Source organism: Dasypus novemcinctus, chromosome 19, assembly GCF_030445035.2.
Source record: "Dasypus novemcinctus isolate mDasNov1 chromosome 19, mDasNov1.1.hap2, whole genome shotgun sequence".
Lineage (NCBI taxonomy): Eukaryota > Metazoa > Chordata > Mammalia > Cingulata > Dasypodidae > Dasypus > Dasypus novemcinctus.
In genome coordinates this window covers 66,358,613-66,368,343 of record NC_080691.1, presented here as the reverse complement: position 1 = coordinate 66,368,343, position 9,731 = coordinate 66,358,613, and the positions used below count along the sequence as shown (strand labels likewise).

At 38.6% G+C, this 9,731-nt stretch overlaps 1 pseudogene; it reads right to left on the bottom strand.

The window, feature by feature from the left end:
• Positions 1-451: 451 nt before the first annotated feature.
• On the bottom strand, positions 452-1,805 carry LOC101413094 (embigin pseudogene; annotated as a pseudogene).
• Between the last annotated feature and the right edge of the window lie 7,926 nt (positions 1,806-9,731).

Genomic DNA, 9,731 nt, shown 5'->3' with positions numbered 1-9,731 from the left:
AGTCCTCAACTGGAAGGAGAAGGAATTGGAAAGACTGACCCTCTCTAGGAGAAGCATTCAACTGCATTTGTTCTCTCAATCTCGTGTGGCATCAAAGACCAGCTCTCTGCACATATAAGTCCCTTATAAATTATGATTCTAATACATGAAATGCCATCATTGCTTCAGTCACAAAGATTTTCAATACAGAAGTGATATATAAGATAAAAAGAGCAGGTTCACAATTTTCTATCCAATTATTATTCTTGATACATACATATATGGCCAAGTCTTCTCTTTAATGATTTCTTTGGTTATAATTAGTTTTTTCAAAATTTTTACATCTATCATTTCTTGTTTTTCTTTAATTTTCTTTTTTGAACATTCATAGCTCATAAAAAATGTTACATTAAAAATATAAGAGGTTCCCATATACCCCATACCCACCCCACCCCACCCCACTCCTCCCACATCAGCAACCTCTTTCATCATTGTGGCACATTCATTGCATTTGGTGAATACATTTTGGAGCACTGCTGCATCACATGAATTATAGTTTACAATGTAGTTTACACTCTCCCCCAGTCCATTCAGTGGGTAATGGCAGGATATATAATGTCCAGCATCTGTTCCTTCAATATCATTTAGAACAACTCCAAGTCCCAGAATTTCCCCCACATCACAATTGGTCTATGACTGATAACTGGCATTGCTGGTGTCTGTTCAGTGTCCCTTAAAGATCAGCATGATATTAATTATCCTGGGTTATAGCTCATAGGATATATTTAAGTTACCTTGCTTTAATGAAAGATAATTACAGAAGGAAAATATATCTTAATATATATTATTCATGAAGATGCTGCAGGGCATATTACACAAACTTTTCATCCTTTCAAAAATACTTAGCTGCTCTTAAGAGGAAGCATAAACAAAGCAGAAATACAAACTTTTTCAAACCATATATATTGACATGATGTTTCTCATTCAATGGTTCACATATTACTTTTATTTAGAGTTGGAAGTAGCTTAATTTTTTCTGCATCTTTGGACACTGTTTTTTATATCACTATCTTCTGATTTCAGCTGTTGAATTTGTTCAAATTCTTTCTCATCTTCTAAGTATTTATTTTTCTTTTGTATGGACATTTCAGAGCAGAATATTAGCAACTAAAAGAACAACTCAGGAGCTATTGCAAGAAATGGTTTAATGGGAACCAAATAGCTCAGCAGGACAGGTTCAATGTGATCTTCATTCTCCCCTGATTGGAATATTGCTTGCACCAGTGAGATCCTTTATCGTCCTGAAGTTTGCATTATCTTGAGCTTTGTCTCATTAGCATATATTTCATTCATCACATACTTATCATTCATTTTCACATCACTTGGAACATGTACATTCCCCATTGCTACTATGCCAGATCCAAATTAAAGGAAAACAATAATGACATTTACACATCAAAACAGCAGAATCTCCCATATAAGTGATCAATGTTTTATTTTTTCCATGAATTTAAGGAAATTTGAGATTAAATTTGCCACTTTGTTCCTTTTCCTCTTCAAAGAAACAAGAGTAACTTCCTGTTAGGTTGCTATCAATTATTATGACCATGTATTGGGTATATAGGATATTTCCCATTGCACTGGGAAGATAATTATTCTCCAGTAGTTCATTATCTTTTTTCCAAGTCACATTTACTGTATTCAGATTCCCAGATATTATGACTAGGCATGTGAGCACTATATCAAAAAGTTTTACTAAAGTGGTATTTTTTTCCTTCTGGCACACTGGAATGTTCAGTCTGTGGTATGCTATGACTCTCTAAGAAAAAGTTAAGAGTATTTTGACATCATTTCTCCTCTGGCAGATTAACTGTAGAAGATGAATCAGGGGATTTCCTGTCTGCCAAACATGGGCACACTGCAATGAGGAGGACCAGGAGGAGTGACAAAGGCAGGGGAGTCTAGAGCCCCTACAGGCCAGAGAAGGCAACTTTTATATTTAATTAATGTATTTCTTTTAAATTTTTTCATGTCTATGTCAATCAATCATTTTTCACATTTTTTTTCCCTGAATATCATCAAATGTTTTCAATAAATACAATATTAAGCTCTCTCAAATATTTTTCTGTGAAGCAGGTCAGGTCATCAGAAAGAATTTGTGACATTCTAATTCTCTCCACAAATCTACAGTCTTCCAAAAGCAGAGCTTACCTGAGGGTCCTGGCAGGGAGACCAGACCTCAAATGGGTGATTGACTTCATGTTTCAGCACCTTCTGTGAAGCACAGCATGTCTTCAATTGCCTCCTTCCTGCTCTGGGCCTCCATGTAGGAAACAACTTTCTCATCGGTGTGATTTGTATTTAAGAAAGAGAATTTCTGTTCCCAGTTCTGCAGGTCCAAGTCCATCTATATGATCCAGTGCAGTGACAAATACCCCTTCAAGAACATGACAATCTCCTGAGCCATAACTCACTACTTTTCTGTTGTTCTGTCTGAATCCAAGATTGCAGAAGAGAGGCTAGAATATGACCAGGATGGACAGTGATGGGAAAATCACCCAAGTGCCCCTGTCCCTCCTTATGAAGCAGTGCTTGCCCTGTTATGTATTGCCCCTCACTGAGGTAGAGTATGTTCTTTCCCAGAAACTGCTGAAAAAGCTGCATTGCCTTTAGCTGCCCATTTCAGAAAATTTTATTTGTGAGTTAAGGCTTTTTTTCGTTCAGTGAAAGTGGGGGTCATTCTGGACATATGTTCCATGATGAAATCTGCCTCCTTCCACTTTTTATTGGATTCCACCAGGGCCCATATGATACTGGTTTCACCTTGCTTTTCCCAAGCAGAATAATTGCATCATTTTGTATTAGAACCAAGGAGGTGGTTGTGGGTGCATTTCTATAATAGGTTTTGTCCATCTCCCAAATATTACTGGGAAATAATCTATTATTTGTTCTGTTTTGTTTTGTTCTGTGTAGCTTTTTGGTGTATTCTCCCTAATTTTGGAGAATGGATAGAGCCCCTGTGAGATTCACTCTAGCAATTTTATCACATTCAGAGATTAGACATTTATTAACAATAACTAGTTTAATCTTCTTACTAACTTATGTGTAATCTGACAACACTGGTTCCCACTAGGTTTTAGAGCGGGTTCTATTTATATTTTCTAGCACTTCTCTCCCTTGAAATTTTAGGACTTTACTTAGCCATGTGACATCCATTTTTTTCCATGTTGAGTACATTTTGAAAATTTAGAGTTTTTCCAGATCTCTTAGTTTGTTGTTCTTCTAAGAATAAGAACAAAATTGTTCTCAGCTGTCTTTGCTTCCACAATGAGTATTAGATTGTATTGTAATACCTGTAAATTGGAAACAACAAAAACACCAAACAACAGGTTAAGGATAAACAAATTTAGGCATATGGATATACTGAAATACTATTTACTGTTCAAATTAATGGACACAATACAAAATAACATAAGAATGAATTAGTATAACAATGCCAAGTGAAAGAATCTAAACAAGTAAAAGTCCATAAGAGGTGTTTATTCCCAGGAAGATTAGAGCATTAACAGGTCTCACCCTTACCCTGACACTGTTTCTGAGGTTAAGTCCAGAGTGAGTGTGATCAAGAGGTAGTGCTTCCTTCTTTTGCTTATTCCCCTCTCATGAAATTGAGGCACAATATTGGGTACAGTCCCCTGAGGATACTCCTTTTTAATTCCCAATGCTGATTCCAAGCAAGGAGTGGTAAACCTAGGAGACCGCAATCTGTCTCCAGTTATTTACCAAATACACACTTCCTAGAATGGGGGTTACTTTGGAGTGGGGTTTTCATTTTATTAGAGTTCTGATAAAAGATCTTAGCTGAATTCATTTGAACAGGGTCGGGAGCATTTTAAACCTCAATATTTCCTCACAACAGTGGGCATTGTGGTGAAGGGGATTGGAGGAAGAAAAGTGTATCTAAATTGAAGTCTAGACTGAAGAACAGATAGTTTACAATGAGAAACAGAGAATAAGACAGCTGGGAGGTGACCTCTTGTGTTAGAAAAACCTCCAAGCACTGACCTAATAACTAACACTCAGAAGAGTCCAAAATTTGATTAGATTGTATTGTAGACACATTTAGACCTCACAGTATAGGTGTAACAAATAGAGCAATTAGGCAACAATTATTTATGTTTATCAGTATGTTATGGCCATTTGAAGAAAGGACTATTAGTACAGATGTCACACCAGGATGATTGTGGGAATAATCACCTGCGCACTTCCCTGAGGATTAAAGCAGAGTCTTAACACAGTGGTGCAAGGATACTTGACTGAATTTTTCCAGCCGGCCATTAAACAGGTAAGGAGGCAATAAACAAGCTCAAGGTGGAAGACTGGTAATATCTGGACTAGCTAAAATATATTACCCAGACTGTCCAATTTTCAATGAGAAATTGAGATACACAAAGATGCATAAATATAAAGTCCATACACTCGAAAAATGCACGTAACAGAAACTACTTGTAGCGAAGTTCATATATAAAATTTAACAGATTATTTTAAGTAGACGTTATGTTTTCACAAATGAAAAATTTGATAAAAGCAGCAAAGGAAGATATATTCAAAACACTGTACCAAATAGTTAATATCAATACAGAGACAGGTGTTATAAAAAATCAGATGGGGGAAGCAGACTTGGCCCAATGGATAGGGCATCCATCTACCAGATGGGAGGTCCACAGTTCAAACCCCGGGCCTCCTTGACCCATGTGAAGCTGGCCCACATGCAGTGCTGATGCGCACAAGGAGTGACCTGCCACACAGGGGTGTCCCCACATAGAGGAGCTCCACATGCAAGGAGTGCGCCCTGTAAGGAGAGCTGCCCAGCGTGAAAGAAAGTTCAGCCTGCCCAAGAATGGCACTGCACACACAGAGAGCTGATGCAGCAAGATGACACAACAAAAAGACAGATTCCCATGCCGCTGACAACAACAGAAGTGGACAAAGAAGAGCACACAGCAAATGGACATGGAGAACAGACAACTGGGGGGAGGCGGGGGGGAAGGGGAGATTAATAAATAAAAATAAATCTTTAAAAAAATTCAAAGGGGATTTCTGGGGATGAGAATAATAAATGAAATTTTAAGAAAAATATCTAGACATTTTCAAATGTGTATCTGAAATGGTAGAATTACCAGAAATATTAGAATTATTAGGGTGACATAACAGAAATAACAATGATTGCAAGGAACTCTGAATAATGATATGTCAAAATAAATGAGAAAACAAAGAATTGTGGTATATACACTCAATGGAATTTAATTCAGCTGTACAAAGGTATGAAGTTCTAATGAAGGCTACAGGACAGATAAATCATGAAATGTGTGTTGGAGTTAACCAGGTCAATAAAATAAGTAAAAATTTGGTATAATTTCACAGATAAGGAATTTCAGGAAGAATAAATTCATACGTACAGGAAATAGATTAGAGGTTATTAGATTCAGGAACTAATAGGGAGTTAATTCTTAATGGGTAAAGGATTTTGTTGAAAGTCATAAAAATCTTGTAATAATGTTTGCTAGTGCTGATTGCACTAGATTGGGAATTTTATTAATATTACTCAATTGTATACATGGAAGTTTAAAATGGGGAATTTGGGGTTGTATTTATATCACAAGGATCATTGTTTTTTTTTTACTTTTTAAAAAATTAATTGAAGTATATCACTCATACATAAGCATACATAAACAAGAAATACACAGTAATAGTTCTGAACTTATAAAACAAACATATATACCATCATATAGCACTCTCTCACCTCACCCTACCACTAATTCCTCACATTGTTGTAAAACCTTTTTAATAATCATTAAAGAGCAATGTCAAAATATTACTAACCAAAGTGTTTTTCCCCAACCCCCATTATTATTCTTTATGTCATTTATATATGAACATACATAAACACTAAGTGTATAGTAAAACTTGTGAATTTACAAAGCAAACATGCATAACATCATACCAGGGTCCCATATATCAATTCTTCACCAACATCTTGTTTGTAAGATATTTGTTACAAATTATGAAAGAATATTGTCAAAATCTTACTAGTAATTATAGTCCTTATCTTATATTTGTTGTATTTTTCCCCAAATCACCATATTATTATTATTTTTAAAGATTTATTTATTTTCTTTATTTTTCTCCCCTTCCCCCCTCCCACTACAGTTGTCTGTTTTCTGTGTCTATTTGCTGTGTGTTCTTTTTTTTTTTTTTAATTTTTTTATTTTTTATTGACTTTGTAATAATATTACATTAAAAATATATATGTGAGGTCCCATTCAACCCCATCCCCCCACCCCCCTCTCCCCCCCCCAACAACACTGATTCCCATCATCATGACACATCCATTGGATTTTGTAAGTACATCTTTGGGCACCTCTGCACCTCATATACATAGGTTCACATCATAGCCCATACTCTCCTCCATTCCATCCAGTGGGCCCTGTGAGGATTTACAATGTCCGGTGATTGCCTCTGAAGTACCATCCAGGGCCGCTCCATGTCCCAAAGACGCCTCTACCTCTCATCTCTTCCTGCCTTTCCCCATACCCTTCGTCCACTATGTCCACTTTTCCCATTCCCATGCCACCTCTTCTATGTGGACATTGGATTGGTTGTGTCCTTTGCACCTCTATGTCAAGAGGAGGGTCAGATTCCACCTGGATGCTGGATGCAATCCTCCCATTTTCAGTTGTAATCACTCTAGGCTCCATGGTGTGGTGGTTGTCCTTCTTCAACTCCATCTTAGCTGAGTGTGGTAAGTCCAATAAATCAGATTGTAGGTGCTGGAGTCTGTTGAGGCTCAGGATCTGGCTATCACGTTGTCAGTCCAGAGATTCAAATCCCCTAAATATATCTTAAACCCCAACATTAACTGCACCTCCAGCACATTGGCATGAAAGTCTTATGAAGGGAGATCCCATCTGAGTCCAGATTCATCACACATAAACACCATTTCCAAAGAGGGGCCATCTGACCTGGTAGTTAACCCCATCGGCCATGACCATAACTCCCGTGGGTCTCTTTAGCCCTCAAAGGAACCAATATCTGGGGGTTGTATCTGCTTTATCTGTCTCTCTGACTCTGCTCAGTTGTGCATGAGGGCAATCCTTCTGCCAGCCTCCAGACTCTTTTTTAGAAACTCGTAGCCATATAAACTCATTTCTCCTTTCCATTTCCCCCTTACTTTAGGTCAAACAGCATTTTAAAGTCATGGTATTTTATGTAGACATGGATATTCTGCTGATCCGCATTGAACCTTCCGTATAAGGTCATTTTCCAGTTGCATCATCAGTTGGTAGTTGATAGTGGTCCCTCGTTGCCAGGGAGGCTCATCCCCGGGTGTCATGTCCCACGCTGGGGGGAAGGCATTGCATTTACATGCTGAGTTTGGCTTCGAGACTGGCCACATTTGAGTAACATGAAGGCTGACAGGAGGAAATTCCCAGGCACTAAGTTGTTCTAGGCCTTGTTCTTATTTTGGATTTATCAGCTCACAAGCATAGTCATTAGCATCAGGGGCTCACTGTTGAACCCTCACTCCCTCCCAGTCCCCGCCACTGTACCTGGGAGACTGTCGCTGCTCCCCTAGGGACCACGACAGAGCACCACTGGCCAGGAACCCAGTACCCCCCCTACTGTGGTTTTTAATTGTTGCCACTATGAGTATATCCAAACATTACCATGCACCCTGGACATATGTTCTGTACAGCTCCCTGTCAGCCATATATCACCTGTCATTGGTACCCCATACCAGTATCCCTCCATTGCCATTGTTGAAACACTCTGTGATCCAGAACTCCCCGAAATTTGAAGCCCAATATAATTTCATGGTCCCTTACTAGGGAATGGCATATAGCGATGAGCTTAAAGGATAGATAAAGAACTTGGATAATGTTAGATAAAGAACTTAGATAAAGAATGTTGACTTGAAAAAATTCCACATCCTATCTTTTTCTTTTTCCCCCCCCTGCCCCTAATTATTCAGCTTTTCTTCACAGGAGTCCTAGACCACAGCAATGTATATATATAATATACAGCACTCCCACACATCCACCAGAAAACCTTTTCCCTTCCACATTGATACTCTTACGCCCTATTCATATCATATTTACTTAAAGTGATGTACAGAGTCTGAGACATTAGCTTTCTAACAAGGTGACATCTGTGCTTACATTGTGGTGCATACTTTAGGATACACAGTTCTTTACATTTTTAGTTATCCTATGTTTTACATTATGGTTTACATTATCAGTCTGTCATCTCCTATATGTTATAGTGTAATATTACATGTTTTATATCCATCCTTGTGTACTCTCAAGAAACTCCTCTCTTACCCCCCATTTACTTTGGTTCCACACATTTAACGTCCATTTTCCCTTCCACCTTGGTGTCCTCAGTGATAGCCAACCTCCGTTTCCTGAGGAGCCACTTCCAGAGATAGATGGAATAGTGTTCAGGTCCTAACTTACTCAACTGCCCCAATGCCCTGGGAGCCACCCTTTCTCTCGAGGGATACAGTTCCCTCTATTTGATGGCATTAGTCCTCCCCAGGATGTGGGTCCACCCCCACTCTCACTACTTGGGTTTCTACCCCATGGTGTCACCCACTCTGGCAGAATTGTGTGTTCTTCTTTGTCTGCTTCTGTTGTTGTCAGCGGCATGGGAATCTGTGTTTCTTTTTGTTGCATCATCTTGCTGTGCCAGCTCTCCGTGTGCGCAGTGCCATTCTTGGGCAGGCTGTACTACCTTTCATGCTGGGCGGCTCTCATTATGGGCCACACTCCTTGCTCATAGGGCTCCTCTATGCAGGGACACCCCTGCGTGGCAGGGCACTCCTTGCGTGCATCAGCACTGCACATGGGCCAGCTCCACATTGGTCAAGGAGGCCCAGGGTTTGAACTGCGGACCTCCCATGTGATAGATGGATGCCCTAACCACTGGGCCAAGTCTGCCTCCCCATATTATTATTTTTAAATATATTCTTTATGACAGAAGTTGTAAACTTATAAAACAATCGTGCACATGTACAGAATTCCCAAACAACACCCCTCTATCAACACACCACACTTTTGTTACATTTGTTACAAATAATATAATATCATTTGTTACAAGTAATATAATATCATCCGACTGCTACCATGTCCATAGTGTACATTTGGCTCACATTTCCCAGACTGTCCCATTATCAACACAGTACATCTTTGGCATGGATGCAAGAATATATTATTACTGCTAACCACAGTCCATAGGTCACTCCAGTTGTATCTTTCCCATGCTTCTCCACATTCCCACCACCCTGCAATAATGATGTATATTTACTCTAGCTAACAAAAGACACTTTTGCATCTGTACCATCAACCACAATTCTCATCCACCTCTTGGCCTACTGTGCTATTCTGTTCCTAGAATATTCTCTAGCATTCTGTTAATTAGCATTTACATACCTAAACTACCTTTTTCAGCCACATCCCCATTTATAATCTAGCTGTTACTATATGTTACCATCCACACTATACATTTCCACACTTTTACAGTAACCATAATTAAAACTGCCACATACATTAAACATCAGTAGTCTTATCTCCTTTAAGAATCCACCACCTACATCAGTACTTGAAGCTATTTTCCTATAATTTCTTCTAGAACCTTTATGGTTATTGCTTTTATTTTTAGGTTTTTGATTCATTTTGAGTTAATTTTTGGAG